At 41.5% G+C, this 19,197-nt stretch overlaps 1 protein-coding gene across 4 annotated transcripts in view; it reads left to right on the plus strand.

Moving 5' to 3' along the window:
- Positions 1-19,197, plus strand: part of LOC124202251 (mucin-17-like) — a 41,710-nt gene that overhangs the window by 3,243 nt on the left and 19,270 nt on the right. For 2 of the 4 annotated variants that reach the window (XM_046598555.1, XM_046598554.1), the window contains exons 1-2: positions 14,255-14,320; positions 14,424-14,524. The gene's annotated coding sequence lies outside the window, so the exon portion shown is untranslated. Of the gene's footprint in view, positions 1-46; positions 170-293; positions 484-545; positions 764-834; positions 914-987; positions 1,099-1,175; positions 1,443-2,144; positions 2,207-2,334; positions 2,481-4,366; positions 4,585-4,847; positions 4,922-5,167; positions 5,266-5,360; positions 5,465-5,807; positions 5,835-7,687; positions 7,880-10,483; positions 10,727-10,797; positions 10,943-11,985; positions 12,153-12,340; positions 12,435-12,626; positions 14,321-14,423; positions 14,525-19,197 lie in introns of those variants that run through there. The other 2 variants (XR_006878022.1, XR_006878023.1) reach the window with 2 other exon arrangements.

Genomic DNA, 19,197 nt, shown 5'->3' on the forward strand with positions numbered 1-19,197 from the left:
TCATTTCATTGACGTCACTTGGTAATTTCGTTGTTGTCTCCTCCAGTTTCCGGAGCAGCAAAAGTCATCCGCACCTCCTTATGGACATGGCCCGTTGCGACATGGAGTTGTCGTGGTTGCTTCACGGTCAAGGTCTCCACCAGCGGTTCGGCCGCATCCAGATGAACAGGTTTGTAAAATTTTTTTTTACGGATGACGACATTTCACAATTGTTGGCCTCATTAAATTCGGTCCAGGTATTTTTAACATTTTCTTTTGTTTTTTTGATTTGATTGGTTCCGTCATTGCAACAGGAAATTCTTCCAGAACAGCTTGCGGATCATGTTGGCCAATGATTTGCGCTTCTGCGCTATGGAGAACGTTGAGCAGCACATGTGGAAGGTGGCATTCCACAATGTCATTGAAGCATTGCGCAAGGCCACGGCCGAAGAACCCGAAGCCAAAGAGGAATACAGGTCGCTCCTGTTCAACGTCATTGACGAGGTATAATTGTTTGGATCATTACATCATTTCGCTTGTTTAAACACGCATTTTCATTTGTCCAGGGAACCGCCTATTTCGAGATGCTGTTGGAGACGCTGCAAGAGTCGCACAAATTCAACCTGGAAACGTACCTCGAGCCGCAGCCTTACCCTTTGCTCTCGGGACTGGGCTACGTTGGCCTGGCCATCATCTCGTGTCAAAAGATCCTCATCTTCCTCGGCGATTTAGCCCGTTATCGTGAAATGACGTCCGAAACTTCCAACTACGGCAAAGCCAAAAGGTTTTCTTTTGAAATATCTTTTGTATACAACTTCTAACGCCGTAATTGCGTGTTTTTTCTCATTCTGACAGTTGGTACACTAAAGCTAATTTGACTAACCCGAAAAACGGCCGACCGTACAATCAACTGGCCATTTTGGCACTCTACGCGGTATGTACATTGTATACACTGGCAGCTTTAAAAAAACCAAAACAACAATTCTTTCAATTATCGATTCGTAACAGAGACGCAAGCTGGATGCTGTTTACCTTTACATGCGCAGTTTAATGGCCTCCAATCCTTTCCAATCGGCCAGGGAGAGCCTCGTCTCCCTATTCGACGAGAATCGTAAAAAGGTATTTTGCAATCGCCTTTCGTGACCCGCGTCCATCAAACGTTTGAATAATTTTTTTTTTTTTTTTTAATTTCCCAGTACGAACAACAGGAGCGTAAACGGCGTGAAGCCAAGGAGGCCAGCAGCAACCGCCGCAAAGAGTCTGCAGCTTCTTCTTCTTTATCGTCGGGCGTTGTTTCCGACGCTGCCAAAATCGACCGTCTGGAATTGAGACGAGAAATTTGGATCCATCCGCTGGATGGGCGCCGTACCCGCCGGACCACCAGCACCGGCACCAACGGTGCTTCCGACTCTAATGGCCTCAACAGCGACGACGAAGAGCTGGCCCAGCTGCCCAGCATCGAGGTGTGTATCCTAAACACACATTTTTGTGTTTAGGATTATGGTTATTACTATCGATGTATTCAAGTGGTATTAGGTACTATGAGCGAAAGAAGCATCAGAGAGCTGTTAAGATGCTTTTCAGATGACCGCAGAACCCCGGGGTGTAGTAACAACGGGCTTTTACATCGACGGGGGGTAGTAAAAAAAAGTTAGAAAGATGAAAGACGACAAAAAACAACCGAGTTCTTTCTTCTTCTTCTGGTTGTTGATGATGGGCTCTTCGTGACTTCACGAAGCCATCACGGGTGGCGTGGCGACACTGGAAACAAAAACAAAAAAGTTGCGTATTCTCGCAGAAAAAAAAAAGAAGATTTAAAAAAGATGAAACAACCAACCTGTTTGTACGTGGCGTGTGCAGTTCGTGACTGCCTAATAAAAATGTTGAACCTGCACGGCCGGGAAAAAAACAAAACCGAAAGGAACGGAGGAAATGGACATGTCATTTCGTACTTCTCACTGGGGGTAGAAAAAGGTTAGACGAACAAAAGAAAATCTCAAAAAGATCAGAAATCCGTTAGAAGAAGAAAAAATTTCGTTTTTTCTTTGAGCTTCGATCCCACGACCTCGCCCCCCGGCGTCTTTCCAATGACGACGTCCAGTGACATCTCATTTTGTGTTCTTGTCTTTTGTTGTTCTAATCTTTTGTTTTGTTTTACTTCGCAGGTCAACAAGAGATTCGTCACCAGTTACCTGAACGTCCAGGGCAAATTGTACACAAAGATCGGGTAAGACAATTCAAACGTACATTAACGGTTGGCGTAATTGGCCTTATTATTCTTTTATTTTTCTTTGGTTCGATGCCATCCATCAAATGCTAATCGTTTTCTGATGATTGCCAACTGTTTGGCAACAGGATGGAAACGTTTCAAGAGTGCGGAGTCCAAATGCTGCGCGAATTCCGGGCCCTCCTCCAGCAGACGCCGTTGCCCGTCAACCAAACCCGTTTGCTGCAATTATTGGCGCTCAACATGTTCGCCGTATCCAACACTCAACTCAAAGGTAAAAACAAAAACAAAACAAAACAGAAATTGATCCCAGAAGAAAAACTTCCTCCTCCCAACCCCACCCTAGAAATTTATCTAAATTACCTAGCGAGTGTTCACGAGTCCTTGACCGATTGTTCGAAGCCCTTGGGAAACCGTTAGCTCTGGAAAGAAACAAGAAAAGAGGAAAGAAAAACCAAATAAATATGGTCACGCCAAAAAACACGGACTCGGTGGATGGACGGTGGATTGTGGGACTCTCTTGGTCAGGAATGTTTGCCACCAGGAGATGGGCCAATGGAGGGCAGGGTCTACTAGACACATCAGGAGCCAAGGCTTTATTACATGATTACATAGACACACGTACGGCATAGTTTGTTTTGAAAAGGAAAAAGAAAACATTTCTCGTTCGCTTGGGCTGACGTTGTAATAATCGGACACGGGACGGCCGAGTTTGGTTGAGGGTGCAACGAAGTCGAGCAAAATGGGGCGGAGTGGCTCAGACGAAGGTCGTTGCACCCGACCAAAGAAAAAATTCCAGGGAGAGAAAGAAAAGATATATATTTAAGTGGACACACAAAGAAGAAGAAGAAGAATTTCAAAAGGGAGCAAAAAAAGGATGAGGCAAGGTCGTTTGTGGCCGGCGCATTTACTGGCGACGGCGGCGGCAATGGCGTCGTTCGTCGTCGATAACTCGTTGTGGGCTTTGCCAGCTTGATTACTTGTTACTAACTAACGGGTTCGCAAGCTTCCCAGGACCCCGCCTGCCGGAGAAGAAAAAAAAGAAGAAAAATGGGGAAATATTTTGTTTCGCTCTCTAATGGATCGTAATCACGGCACGTAACGAGCAAGCATTCCACACAGGACTTAATAATCCCCGCCAAAATGCGGGCCGGCCCCCGGAATTGTCCCGAGAGTCGCCGAGTTTGACGTTCTTGTTTTTCTCTTCTTTCTTTCGGTCATTACCGATTATTATTCGAGTTGATGATTGCGTCATGCCCAACACTGTATCTTCTTTTGATAGCCAAGGATTCCGACATCACGGAACGACATTGTGTACTGGAAATAGATAAGAGGCTAATCTACGGGTGGGATTGCGGTGTAGTGGTTTTCGGGAGGTAGGCGCTTATCATCAGGATATCTTTCTGTGTGTGTTTCACCTCGTGATTTTTATCTTTTTTCATGGACGACGCCACTCATTTTTTTTTTACTTTTTTTTTTACCGACGCCGACCCTTTTGACTTTCTTCTTCTTCTTCTCGCCCTTTGGCAGTTGGAGACCTTCTCCGGTCCGGGGTTATTCCGCAACATGCGCACAAAAGGCTTTAATCAAAGCTGTAGGTTCCTGGGTTCCCCTTTTTATTTTTATTTTCTATGAAGGAGCTGATGCAATTAGTCGCATCATTTTGAAATTCTTTCTTTCTCACCCAGGAATGCCAGAGAATATATATGGCCCCGTTCGTGTATTAATAATAACGAAATGTACCGTTCCAGGAGTGCCAGGCGGAGGCTATTTCTATTTATTGCCATTCTATTTCTTGACCATTTCATTTCCTTTTTTATTTGGGAGGGGGGAATTGAAATCAAAATGGCCATTCCGTCCTTGACCTTCTGGGAATGCGTTTGGTAATGTATCTGAACCCCTTTTGCGGTCTGGATGATGCTGACTCCCAGGGAGTCATTTTCCATGGCTGTTGAAACAATTGTCGAAAGAAACAAACAGAAATTCGCCATTGTTGTCCTTTTTTATTTCAAAACTTTGGGATGGAAAAAAAGAAAAGAAAGAAAGAAGGTCATTGAACATGTACAATCGGTTGTTTTTTTATTTTTTTTAGTGTCAACCGAATTTGCTTGTGCACTTGCAGATGGAATGGTGATTTTTTGATTTGATTTTATTTTTCAGATGCCCGGATGGCTGGCGGGTGTCGTTCGGCCTGGCAGGAATGCGCCCTGGTCGTTTCCCTGGAAATGTTCAACATCCTGCTGGAACGTTGCAACGCAATGCTCAAGGAGCAGCTGGAAACGGGGAGCCACAGTAACAACAACCCCGGAGGAACGACAAGCCTGGCCAGTAGTCGACTGCTGGGCGAGGACCTACAAATCATCTTGCCGGCCATTAAGGTATTTCAATAAACATGTTTGGATTTTCTTGGGGTTTTTTTCGGTTGGGGGGAAGAAATGCTAAACATTTTGCAGATCGTGAGATTAGAGCCGCCCGCCCATAAAGGATGTGCAATGCTGGCCATCTCCGACTGGGCGCTTGATTATTTATTGGACTGGGTCCGGTCCCACTCGATCTTTCGTTATTATTTATTTATACCCGATTTTTATGGTTTATTCGTTTTTATTTTCGTTTTGTTTTGTTTTTTATTTCTTGTGTCCAGGTGTGGTGCGATTGGCTTCTGTGCCACAGTTCCGTCTGGAATCCACCGCCCACCTCCCGTGACTACCACGTCGGGTATGATCATCTTACCAAACCGCCTCCTCTTTCACAAATATTTTACTTTTGCACGCCACATTCACACACACACACACACACACACCGCCCGTGTCGTGATGAATCGCCCGTCCACCTGCCATTTTTCTTTTGACACATTTTTTCATAAACTTGGAAATTTTTTTAATTTAAAAAAATTATTTTTTCGCGCTATTTTTTTTTAAATTTTATTTATGTTGAATTCTTTAAATATTTTCTTTACTTTAGACCGCCTGGAACACCCTGGACACGTTTGGCCACGTTGATTAACCTTTTGAGTCGCTTCGACACGCGTCAAGTCGAAATTAGCAACAAGCAACTGGATGGTACGGATAACATTTTTCACCGTTTTCCCATTTGAAATTCGCTCTTCATCTGTTTCATTTCGCGGGTGGGAAAAAAACCCAACCAATTCAAACAGGTTACGAAGCTGTCAAACTGCCCGAAGATGTCACTCTTTGCGGTTTCACGCCGCTGATGCTCAACATCCAAGAGCCGCGCTACACGCCGAAATCATCCGACACGGTAAGAATTCCATCATCATCTTCTTATCTCTTTTAAGAAAAAATAACCAAAAGAAAGAAGAAAACAAAAATTTATATTTACTCGCACGACACGACAATCACGACGACCCCCCTCACTTGTTGTTGTTGTACAAGTTCAAATTTTTGTACATTTTTTATTTTATTTTAAATTCTCCGGCTATGCGAATGCGCAATTTTTTATTCGAGTCGAAAAATGTTTTTTTTTTCCCCCAAACGTCGTGAAAACAAAAAATAAGGAAAGAAATGATGTAGTCGTTTTGATTGATGCGCTCTTGTCTCCATCTGTCTATCTTTTTTGTTTGTCTGTTGATGAAATGCGGCAGGATGGAAGGGATCGTCGCCAGCAAATGGTGAGAGAGTTTGTTTTTTTTGCAAACTCTTTGCAACTTAACGAAATTAATTGAGAAAACAAAGCGCATCCCGTTTTGATTTTTGATTTATTTTTTTTATTTTTGCGCGCCAACATTCAAATTTCAGTTTTTTTGTTTTTTCTTGTTTAGTTTGTTGTTGTTGTTTGGTCCAAGATGATTAATTTTTTTTCTTTCTCGGGCTCACATGAACGAATGAACGTCCTTTGTAAGGTACGAAGTGGGGGGGGGGAGGAAGGGGGGAGGTGGTGGTGGTGATGGCGGGCGAATTGAAACTTAAGCGGCCGCTGGCCCGAACGACGACGACCTTGACAAGGTTCATCCCCACGCCGGTTCTTCCTTCCTTCCTTTTCATTTTTCTTACTTCTTTTGACTCGATTGTTTACTGTTTCGGTCGCCCCCATCAACAACAACAGAAGCCACCACAAGTTGTTTTTTTAAAAAAGAAGAACTCACAGGGGCCCAGGGACATTTTGGCTCCAGGGCGACTGGACCAACTGTTTTTCTTTTGGGGGGTGTCTCTCTATGCGTATACTACACCCGTGCACTTTTCTTTGATGATTTATGTTGATGTAGCTCATGAAATATCATCATCATCATCATTTCTTTCTTGGACCCCGTTCAACCCTCCCTGGGACCTCGTCCTCCCACATTTTTGTCTGGAAAAACTCACGAACTGACCGTAAACCCTTCGACCAGGCTCATACACACACACACACACAAGATTGTGTACGTGGGGGGGTTTAGTAGGGGTGGGGTGGATCTGTCATGATCCTTTTTCTCACGTGTCTTGTTGTTGTTGTTGTTGTTGTTGTTATGGGAGGGGGAGAGTATCACGCACTTGAAAGAATTATTATTTATTTTTGTTCCAGGAATTTTATTTGGGATATTTAAAAAAAAAACTCTGAAAGAAAGAAAAAGAGTAATGGGATTTTATTGTTTTCATATTGTTTTTGTCTAGCGGGGTGGTGGTGGTGGTGGTGGTGGGGTGTCGGTCAGTCTCCTCTGCCGTGCGCGTTTGTCGCCCCGTGTTAAAAGGACAATTACACAACATCCTCCACTTTTATATATTTCGTTGAAATCTTTTGGCCGGCGGGCAGTTTCGTTCGCCTTTTTTTCCTTTTCAGAAAAAAGGGAAGAAAATCAAAGGAACATAAACTCGACATAAAAACCTCTTCCTAACCTCTTGTGTGTGTGTGTTGTAATCATAATAATAAACAAACGACGGCGACGACGATGGCGACAACGAAACACCACAAGGAGAAAGGAGAGACTTTATTCTAAAAAAAGAAAAAAAGAAAAAATGTAACAACAAAAGCAAAAGCAAAATAGAAGTTGAAAGGAAAAATGAATCTCTTTGGCTGGAGGGGATGGAAGAGGTGGAGAGGTGGATAGTTATTTAAAAAAAAAAAAAAATTGACGGGCGAACGCGGGCACACGATCTCTTCTCTGGGGTGAACAACCCTGTCATCTGGATGTTTGAATTTTTATTTTTTTTTTTCAGTTGAAATTATCAGTTGAACAATTTTTTTGTAGATTTATTTTAAAAGATTTTGTTTTATTTTTTGAATTTAGAATTTAATTTTTTTGAGATTGCATCACTTTTTTATTTATTTGAATTTTTTTTAAATTTTTGATTCGAATTATTCTTTTGTAATATTTGTTAAGTATTATTTTACTATTAATTAATTACTATTATTTTTGTTAAAAATTTGAATTGAATTGTTAATTTTTTTGAGATTGCATCATTTGTATTTATTAGTTGAATTGTTTGAATTTTGTTCATTTATTTATTTTAATTTGAATTATTCTTTAAAAAAATTTAATTTTGGTAGGATATGGCAGCCGATTGCGTGCGGATTGAACGGATGCTCTACTTCGGACGCGACTTTCTCTGCGGCCTCGACCCGCCCGTCCTCAAGCTCAAGTTCTCGGGCCCGTCGCTGTCCGAATACGTTTCCGTCGTCGACTCTTCTTCGTCCGCTTCATGTTCCACCTCCGCCAAAAACGGACCACCTCATCTACTCGTAAGTTTTCAACCCTCCAAATTATTTCTATCATTTCTTTCTTCATTCTCCACTCAAATTTATTCGCACAATTTGACTCGTCCGGGTTTTTCTGGCCGGCCTTCGCCCACTTTATTTTTCCCACCCCTCCGCACCATGAAGTAGAGGTTGACTAAATAATAATTTCCACGAAATATGCCAAAAAGCAACTCAAACGTTGAGGGAAAAAAAAAAGAATAAGAAAATGATGGAGCAGAGTTGAAGTCGTCCATATTTTTTCTCCTTCCCCTCCATTTTGTGATGGAATGGAACGCCGGCTGATTTACGGGACACGGCGGTCGTGTGTTGTCTTGTCTGTTTCGTTTTTTTCTCCTTCCATCTTTTTGCGGTTGAACGGCAGAGTCGGCAATAACTCGCGCAAATCCTCCTTTCCCCCTCCTCCTCTCCCCCCTCTCTCTCTCGATGAGGACTGTCGCTCACGGGAAACCTTGCACGAAAAAAAAAAACAAAAAAAAAGGAAAAGAAGAGAAATATATATATAACAACAAAACCCCTAACCGACAATTTGAGCAAAAGTATATAGAGACGCGGCAGCCAAGAAGAAAAACCACTGGAATGCGCCTTCTTCTTCTTTATTTTATTTATTTTTATTTTAAAAATTTTTTTATTTATTCCATCGAAAAAGGAAAAGAAAAAAAAGAAAATAACTTTGCGGTTTTTCCAATTTTCCGTGTTGAAAAATAGTTTTCCGGCCGGGAGTGAAATAGAAGAAGAATCGAATAATTTTTTTAAAAAAAGCTGAAAACTGAAATTTCGGTGTTATCTGATTTTTTGTGTTTTTCATTCGCTTTCATTTTCTATAATTTTCTCTTTTTCTAAAGGGTGGGAATTTTTAATTGGAAAATGTGAGCGGGAAAAATTTCAATTTCCTTGAAATGATATGAAAATTTCGTCATTTTTTTTATTTTTAGAAGATGTGAAGAAACACAATTTTTATATTTTTGGTCGTCGTTGCGAGTTGTTGGCCGAGTTCATTTGCCCCCGTCCGTTTTTTTCTTTTTCTTCTTCTTCTGGTTAGTTTGGCCGCGTTCACGACATTTTGTCAAGGATGGCCGTTGGTTCTTTTCGGCTTCCTCGGCCGCTCCACCTTTTTTCAAGGACGTTCAAGGCTTTCTTCTTTTGTTTTTCTTTCTTTATTGCGTTCATTCCACCTCCTTCCTCAGTCCCGACAATGAGAAAAAAATGCATCCACATGGCGTGCGGGTTCTCATTGCCTTTAACTCATCCCGTTGGATTCCACCACCAACCGAAAAATAAATTTGAATTTCAAAAATTACAAAAAAATCAATCGCCAAAATCAAAACGGAAATTCCGCTTAGGTTTTCCAACGCCCGTCATATCACAAACAGCAGCCAAAAATCTACCAAAAAAAAAATTCCTTAATGTATTTTTTGGGTTGTTGTCGCTGTGCTGTTATACTAAATCAAAGCGCTGAATATTTTTATTTATTTCATTTTCTCTGGAAACCCCCAAACAATTTCAACATTTGGTCAATTTTATTCTTTTTGTCTGTACGTGTGTTTGCCTTTTGCGGGGACTGGCTGGCGCCCGAACAAAGAGACGCTACTCATCATATTATGCATGTCGAGAGAAAAGAGACGTCATGTCAAGTTGCTGGTCTAGAGAAAGAGACAATTTCATTGTTGGCCGTTTGTTCACCCCGGCTCCTGTCGTGTTTCTAATGTGAAAAGGGACTCACGAAAACAAAAGAAAGAAAGAACAAAACTTTGCCGATATGTTTTAATGTTGTCTCCCGCATGTATATACTATAGTACTTACTACGACGTACGTAGTACACACCAGTCGTCTTTTGAAAACATATCTTTTTAATGGCGCAGCCCAGTCGAGTGAAAGAGAATATAAAGGAGATGATATTAGCGACGGACAAGGACGACGACGCCAACGCCAACAACGGACGCCCTTATTATCAGTCATCAGCGGGCGCAGTGGAGCGCGTCGTTAAAACTGATCACTTTTCTTTTTTTTTGAATTTTCCCGCGGTTTTTTCTTTTTCCTGATTTCTTTTGATTGTCTTTTTTTTTTCAGATTTTCATATTTTTTTCTCAAACTCGTCCTTGTCGCATCTTCTTCTTCTCAATGACCTTGTGGGGCTTTAATTCTTGTTGTTAAACTACCCTTCACGCCGATTATTATATTACGGATGCGCCGGCAAATTTTTTAAGATAAAGTCGGAAATGAACAAAAAATAAGAGTTCCTCTACGGAGTGCGAACGACAATGGCGAACTAGAAAATTTTTTGGTTGTTGTTGTTGTTAACGACTTGAACAACCTTGCCCACCTGTCGGATGTCTTGGTTTTGCAATTGAGCAAGGCCGTCTTACGACACTGTTGCGCGCGCGCGTTCAAATTTGTGCACCCCCGCGCCAATTTCTCTTCAAGTTTCGGACGGTTTTGTTATTTGGTGAGAGCCGACGGATGAATGAATCGTCAGTCGGAATATAATTGGCCATTTTTTAACTGGAATGATGACGACGACGTTTTTTCCCTTTTCTATTTGTCCAATTCAATCGACCGTTTCTTTATTTTCTTTTTGGTGCCGATTAGAAGAATGATGCGGCCGAGGACGAAGATGATTACGAGGAAGGTCTGGTCGGCGAACTGGAACTGGAGGAGGAAGTGATGGGCGACGAGGAGCGGGCAGAAGACGACGACGATGTTGTCGTGGAGCAGGGCGGCGGTGGCCATCACGAGCTCCAGCCGACCGATGATCTGCAACAATTGAGGCAGCGCAAGGACGAATTGACTCAGAAACACCTGGACCAGCAACGTCGAAAGCAACAGCTCAAGGTGGTAGTCAATTTTTTTGATTCTTGTATTTTATTTCTTGTTCCATTAGATTTATTATCTGATTTTGGCAGGCGATCCTACGCGAGCGAGTCCAAGTGGAATTGGAGGTGAGACCAAAGTACCTGGTGGCCGACACCAACTGCTACATTGATCACCTCAACGCCCTGGTCCGTCTGGCTCGCGAAAAACATTACACGATCGTCGCCCCACTTGTCGGTAAGTTTTCCCAAAAATAGTGCAGCTAAGCCTGGGAGGGCCAACCACTTTCGATCCGTCCAGGAAATGCCATTTGCCCACCGATCTGATAAGAAAATGAAAATGGCACTCTCCTTTTCATGTCAAATCTCAACTTTGATCCTTCAAATCAAAGTCAAAAAAAAAGGGGGGAGTCGGGGTCGTCGTGATCGTGAGTCGGAAAGTCAAGTCAAAAAAGAGAAGGGACAGACATTCCCAGGGGGGGGGGGATTGAACACATTTTCAAGTTCAAGTTCAAGTGTTTTCCATCCCGTCTGTATATATATATATAAGGTCGTCTGCACCGGTAGATTATTATGATTATTATTATTATTACCTGAAGAAGGGAGAGATGATTTTCATTTCGTTAGAATTTTCCAACAGGTGTAGCAGCAGCACTACTCTCCCTCTCTCGACGAGGGGTCTCTCTTTACACCCCCCTTTTTATCTTTCGACGGAAAGGAGCTAAACAAAACACACACACATAACAATGAGGGTCGTTATCTCATCTTCTGGGTAGAAGTTGGAGATGTTATTTTTCATGAACCCCAGCTCTCAACTTTTCGTCCGTGTACTTCACTTTCCGTTGTTGTTATTCCCCGACAATTTTCTCCTGGAAAGGGAAATGACCGAACGATCGGCGTTCTACCCCATCAGATTTACTTTTTATTCCAACCCCTCGACTTATTATGAAAACATTTTTCTTTTCCAGCCCCACTGGGGTTGTGTTAGATAATTCACTCTCTCTCTCCCCTATTTTTCTGAGATTTTGAATGATGAGTAACGAAAAATATCTGATGAAAGTCAAAAAAAGATTCTCACGAAATTTTTCTTTTATGACGACATTCCCCCCTCTCCTTTTCTCTTCCGGATGTCGTTGATGCATCGAGTCGAGCTGGAACAAACTTTTGGAAAAATGAAAGAATAAAGGATGTCGATGAAATGGCTTCTGGGGATCGACATTATTGTTTTATTGGAATAATCATCGGTAAATGCTAATTTCCATTGTTGTTGTTGTTTCACAGTGTTGAATGAACTGGACGGGTTGTGCCGGTCGAGGTTGGCCGTCGAATCGCGGGCGGCGTTGGATTTCCTGCGCGAGAGGAACCCGCAGATCCGCTACGTCACCTCCAAAGGTGCGCCGCTGCCCAACTTTGCCGCCTGCACCATGAGCGAAGAGAACGACGACCAGGTGAGTCCCTTAACACCTCTGGGGCCTTTTTTCAGCCGGGGATGGATCGATGTGTGATGACCTCATCCGTCATTTTGGCGCTTCTCTTTTCGGCAACTTGGTTGTTGCCTCCCAATCTGCTCCAGTCTTAAAAATTTCAAAATAGAAATGTCGTGATCGTGATGGGTGTCCTGTTTTCTTTTCTGTAGGGTCTGACCAATGATGACCGCATCCTCCAGTGTTGTCTAGGTCTCTTCAAGGACAGACTGGCCTCATCCACCGCAGAGGAAGACACTTGCTCAGGTACACGAAGAGAATTTTCTTTTTTCGGTGTGTCGAGACGATTTTTACGACTTTGCGAGCTGGGCAGCAGCGTCCCGTTGCCTTTTTGATTGGGCGATTGAATTTCAGACAATTTCGCGCCATTTATTTCATGTCCGTTTTTTTTCTTTTTTCTTCTTTTCGCATTCTTTGGCTGTTGCTGCACACACATAGACGGAGTGAGGCGATTGCGGCGCGAAGTCGTTCTACTCACGGACGACCGCAATTTACGAGTCAAAGCGCTTTCGCGCGACGTGCCCGTCCGTGACCTGCCGGCCTTTCTCGCTTGGTCTTCATCAGCTGCCGCTGCTTCTTCTTCTTCTTCGTCGGTCAACTGAGAAATAAGACAGAAAAAGAAGTCGAGTGAGAGAAACTACAATACTACCTTTTATTACACCCACCTCCATTACAGTACTACCTTTTTTTTCTTTTCTCCCGATTTCTTCTAATTATAATTCAACAAACTCTTTTTTTTTCATTTTCAAAATTATCGAATTCAAAAAATGGCAGATTTCGTGTTTGTGTATGTCTTGTAATTTGCTGATTGATTGATCGAAATTTCAATTCTTTTTTGGTTTAAATTTTTTTTTTCTCCCGTGTAATACGTTGTACTTGTGTGTGTGTGTGTGTTGGAGCAAATGGTGGGGGGGAGAGAATTATTACCGGCGACCTTGTGGGGATCCTCTTGAATCATTTTCTCTTTAACTCGTCATCCGCCACCCACACTTTGTTGGTTTATTATATTCCCTCCTTTCAGAAAAAAAAAACAAAAGTTCTTTAAAAGTGACAAATCTTTGATGATGACTGATACAATTTATTGAAGGGGTGGACCACCCAACCACTCGCAGATCATCTAAAAAAAAACTTCCCTCAGACCTCCTCCAGATTGACGAAAACAATTTAGTTGACATTTTGGTGTTCACATTTCAATGTTGGATGGCCCACGCTGCCTCTACCAGTCTTCTTCAAACTTAACTTTACGAAACACATGTTGCTTTGAAACTCCCTTCCATTTTGTATTTCTTTTTCCCAATTCCAACCATTACTTTCCTCTTTTCCTTATCTTCTAAAAGCCAGATGATAATTTCCTTTTTCTTTTTTAAAATTTCATTTTCATGTTGTGTCTCCTTTTGGTCTCAAAAAAACAAAACAAAAAATGTTGTGGACCCTCGATTTTTTTTTTTTCCTTTTACATCTGACACACGGTCTGCCCAAATACACACAAACCAGAAACCACACAGCTTGATGATTTCTAATGAAATTAATCATATTCGTATCTAAATCCGGCCGTCGATGAAATTAAAAAAGAAAACACTGTATTCATTTGAACAAGAAAGAAAAAGAGAGCTGCCTTGATTACACACAGTTGAAAGAGAGAGGGGAAATGTCTTGAGGTATAAAACAACTGTTAAAATACTGTTTCGAGCTGTGCTCAGGAATGTGTTGGCTGATTGAGGAAACTCACGAGGCCGATAGCGAAAATTGGAAAACCACACACGCAGGTGAACCACTAATGGGTCGCCTACAGACGACGGGATTTTTCAAACCGTTTGGTTGTTTTCTTTTTCAAGAGTCCACACTGTTGCCGATCCGTTAATGGTCGTATAAAACCTAAGAAAAATCATTAACCGATTATTTCAGAGCCCTTCTTTTTCCCCTCCAACTTGAAAAATTTTTATTTTCAATTTATGTTATTTCCTGCCGGGAGAATCGATCGAAATCGAAATTATTTTGGAAATTAAAGATGGAGGCGAAGGAAAGAGGAGGGGTGGGGGGAATTAACCCGCCAAACACTTTAGTCTGCAGCCGGTGACCCCCCATCACTTTCTACCCGATTCTCAGTGCCTATGGTGTGGAACAAAAATAAGGTAAGTCGGCATATTTTTCCTTTAAGGATATTTCTCTACTCACGCCATGTGTTGAATGAACGTTTATTGAATACTAAACAGCAGTCATCAATCTTTTACACAGGGAGAGACCTGTCATAAGAGCACGTTGTTTGTGTGTGTGCGTACCGTACCGCCATGGCATATCTCGTCGAAGGAAGATGGCTGCCGGAATTCTTTCAAAAAGTAAGATGATCTATTCTATTCTCTCTTTTTTCTTTTCAATCGAATTTCGATATACATACATCAGCAATTGTGAGTGATGGGTATTTAACGGCCGTTGCCATGTTTAAAATTGTCTGGTCGTTTTGATTGACCTTCAACTCGGTTGAGAGTTTTGGTCGGGGTGTCATGGCTGACGGAGCTCACGCTATTCCAGATCTCTTAACACAGCAAACAAACTATATACCATATGGTCTCTTCTTCTTCTTCTTCCCATTTTAACTTGTCTGACGTCTTTTCTGATGGAAGAAGAAGAAGAAGAGAATCGTTTGAAACGTGATGGACGAGGCTGTTGACTCTATTCTTCTCCCATTTCTTTTTTCTTTTAACTGAGCGGTTGGTTGATTCCGATGAAAGCCACTGATGATATATATCCCGACCGTTGGTGGTGTGGAATCTTTCCTCTTTTAAACAGCAGCCGTGTAAAAAAAGAATCTTTTCTTTTTTTATTTATTTCATTGATAAGAATTGATAAAAAGAAAAAAAACGAAACGGAAATGAAAAATCGTCAGCAATTTTGAAATCTTGTCGATCTCATCACACCTGTCAAAATGGCCGCTCTACATAAAAGGTGTCCAATAGCACCTGTCGACTTTTCCCATCGCCCAAAACCTTTTTTTTTCAATTTTTACTTTTTGTTTTCGTGAAAAATGAATTCCGACGTGTCGTTCAACTCACGCCTCGAGGGTTAAAACAAGTTAATTAACAGGTTAGACTAACTACGATCTATGATGGACGGTAGCTGACAGCTACTGTGTCTAAATCATTTGAACTAAGAAGAAAAGATGATGGCGCCTCGATGATCATTTTTTCCTAACAGTAAAAAATGTATCGCTTTGCCAAACAACAATCGCCGTTTATTATTTATTATTATTATTATTATTTTCCTCTGGCGAGACATGTGGAGCAAGACGAAAGAAAAGATACCGGTGTCTTCTTCTTCTTTTTAAAATACTTAAACTGCCATCGAAAAAGTCAATTTTTGGACATTGACGTGACCCTGACCCGAATCCTTCCTGTGTGTACATTTATCTTTCCTCTCACAGACTACTCGTGTAGTACACCTTAGCTGTTGCAATACTAACAGGATTATTTTCTTGTCTTGGCCTGATTCCTCCTCAACTACTTTACCTGAAGGCAGTGGATGCACTTTGCTGAGTTTCCTCCCGACTGGATCTCCATCCATCCTCCTCCTCCTCTTCTTTCCCTGGATGTTGTGTAGTTTAATTGACTGTGTGGATGTAGCGGAACCAACCAGGGAAGAAGGAACGGAACATACGGTTGTTTGTTTCTGTTCGGGGGTTCGCTTGTCCTCCATTTAAGCCGGGCCGACGGTGTGCCCCGCCACCACCACCAAAGAAATTGTTCCGATATAATTGTTCTAACTGGATGATATCATTCGGTAAAGAACAGCAGGTTACAAGAACAATAACAAAATGTCGGATCTTTTCTTTTTTTTAAATATCGGGAAATGGGTCGTGCGGAAATGGGAAGAAGAAGAAGAAAAAAATTATTCTTTTGTGGCCGGTGTGTCGGCACGCAGTCCTTGGCGGGACTGATGGCCGTAGTGGTTCTTTTTTTCTTTCCACCTGTGTGTGTCCGCTAATTGAACTTCTCCTCATTCAAATTCTCACACACACACACAGAGGAAACCCTTGGCCGGAATTACAACGACGTCACGACAAAAGAACAAGAAAGATGATTTAGCTGAAAAATTGCACAAAATCGATTATTGACTTTGGTGTACAAATTCCCGCCAAGGTCCACCATTCAAAACACGAAAATTGTTGTCAGCGCGAAACCTTCGGTCGGTCGGTGGGGAAGATTTTTTCGTGAGTCGATCGTCAATTGACGTCACCTTCTTTCGCGTTTGTTGTTCCAATACCTTCGCTTGAAAAAAAAATACAGACAACAGCAAACAACTTTCTCCTGGTTACATACACGCCTCGTTTGTTGTTTGACTAAACAGCCACCACACGTGTTAACCAGCCGGTCTATTAAGAGATTCGCCCTTCGAAATACGAAACGATGTTTCGGTGACAAACAAAACGAAACTCTTAAAAAAAAGGTTTTTTTCAAGATTTTTCCATGAAATTTCGATTTTTCATTTTTCAAGGTACCGCGTCGACGCTGTGCCAACCTCCGGGGGTAGGTTGTTGTTATCCGGCCGGATGAGATCATCCATTGGCCTTTTGCTTAACGATGGAAGCGACCTGCTGTATTTTTATTTAGAGGCCGCTTGTTTTTTTATTTTATTTGAAGCTGCACAACATTTTTCGTTGTGCAACTTTGAATTAATTGAGACGAACAAGAAACAAAATGGTCGTTAACATTGAAGTCACGTGATCGTACGATTGTTTTTTTTGTTTTTTTGTTTCTTTGGGGGGTGCCAGTTCGTGTCACGATGGAAGATGACGACAGGCTCTCACTCTCCTCTAGTTGTTTGTTGTCGTAATGTCCGATGAGAAGAGTACAGTGTGACAGCCGGTGCTTATATTTAGACACACGGCCAACTCGTCTTTTTTGAGCTTGTTTCCAGTTTGGAACCCAATGATTCGACTCTCTGCGCATTAACTAATGAAGGTGGAATTCCTTTTTGCGTAAAAGAAGAAGAGAGAAAAAAAAATTACAAACGATGAAGTCATTCTCCTCGAAATAAACGAAAAGAAGAAGACAAACCGCGACCTTGATGGAGTCTGACGTCAACTTGCGACGCCAGCTCACAAAATATTTTTTTATCTTTTTTTGAAAAATATCTGAAGAAGAGATAAATGATTTCGAAACCGAGCGATCGTGATTCTTTTTTCTTGTTTCATCCAAATAATTCAATAATAATATTTTTATTATTACGCAATTGAATTTTGGAAATAGTAAAAATAGTAATTTTTTTTAAAAACTAAATTTGAACATTTTTCGGTTAAATTTCATATTTTTATAGTACGAGCCAGACAGACACTAACAAGTGTCTGTATGGCCAAAAGGAAATATTTCTAAGGACGTTTCGAGTGGGTAACTCATCGAAATGTCCAGCCACACACTCGTCGATCCAAGGTGCTGTTTGATATCCATGAGGTTGAACTAAAGCACCGTCATGCAGAGATTGTCACGTATTGCCCCTCTACCTACCCAGACTCGTAATGCGCACCGAATGACATCCGCGTGAACAATCAAAAATTGGATATAAAAACAGGAAATCAAGTTAATCATTTACCTTGGGGAATATTTGGCCTTGCCCTGTGCGCAATATTGGCTCTCTAGGTCATCCTTGTTGCCAAATGAAATTCCCCAACTTATTGTTAACTTTGTACGAAATTTTCGTTTGAAAATTGAAAATTAAGGCAAGTGCCCCGTTATACTGTAGGTAGACAATTAATAAATTGGAATTTTATTTCATTTTTCAACAATGAAAAAAAGAAAAAATAAAATAAAAGAAGAAGGAAATAACGGAATCACTTTGGTACACGTTGTTTGATAATTTGTGACGTCATTCGGTGCCCATTTACCGCCGAGGCGGGTGCCTAGTTTTGCTTGTTTGTCTCTCAACTTCTTTTACAATTTTTCAATGGAATCGTCAATGTGTCGTCGCACATCGTTGATTGTCTTTTCCTCCCTTGGAAACAATGATGTCATTAAGTAAATATCGTAGGCGGCCCAATTGAAGTTCATTCAAAGTTGAACTTTTGACCAGAAATTTTTTGTTCTTTTTTTTCCGAATCAAAAGAAAATTGGGGTTTTCTTTCGAGACAAAAATCCGTTTGGTTGGGTGCTGGTGGTGCACCACAGGATCTGGTTCACTGTCACAACTCTGCAGGAGGGAATTTGTGTTTCTTTTTTCGCCACTGAATAATAACGAACAAAATGAGGTTTTTGTTGTGTTTTGTGCCGGGATCTTCTTTTCCTTATGGGATGGTGTCCAGTTGGTTTTGTTGTCTTCTCGATCAATTATTCAGCGAACGCAACAATCGAGGTACATGTACGAGTTTATATCCAAAGAAGAAGAAGAAGAAGAAGAACAAGGCCAACAGGAAATCATAATCAAATAACCACAAAGTCCAGGCGAAAAAAGAGGAAATAAAAGGGAAATATTTCTTCTTATTGTGTGAATGTGAGCGGGTCTAGCCCGTTTTCTTGTTAGTCACGGCCCTCACACACACACACACACACATGGCCGGCTGGGGTGTTTTATCTATGCCAGGAAGTCGGGCGACAAGTTCACGAAATCAAAGAAGAAGAATAAAAGGGGCTCCCATTTTCTATCATTCTTCTGTGCTGCTTTTTGTTTATTATTACTATTATTGGATTATTGTTATTATTTGTCGTAACTTTGCTGCTGCTTCCTATATCCTTGCCGCTGGCCATCACCACTTGGTATTGTAGCTTAGAGAGCGAGCGAACACACACACATATTATATACGACGATGACAACAACAGCGGGAATTTCAGTTTCCTCGGGGGCTCAGTTGCCAACGCGCGCAATACTTTTTTCTTTTTCTTTTTTTCGGGTTGGCTAATGTTTTCCCAGTATACCCGCCAACGACCAAGTATCCCGGGTGACGTTTACGTGAGTGGTATAGTAGTGAGTAGTTGTAGTACATTAAGAAATAAATTTTTCAAGAGAGAGAGAGAGATAAGAGATG

Source organism: Daphnia pulex, chromosome 9 (genome assembly GCF_021134715.1).
Source record: "Daphnia pulex isolate KAP4 chromosome 9, ASM2113471v1".
Classification (NCBI taxonomy): domain Eukaryota; kingdom Metazoa; phylum Arthropoda; class Branchiopoda; order Diplostraca; family Daphniidae; genus Daphnia; species Daphnia pulex.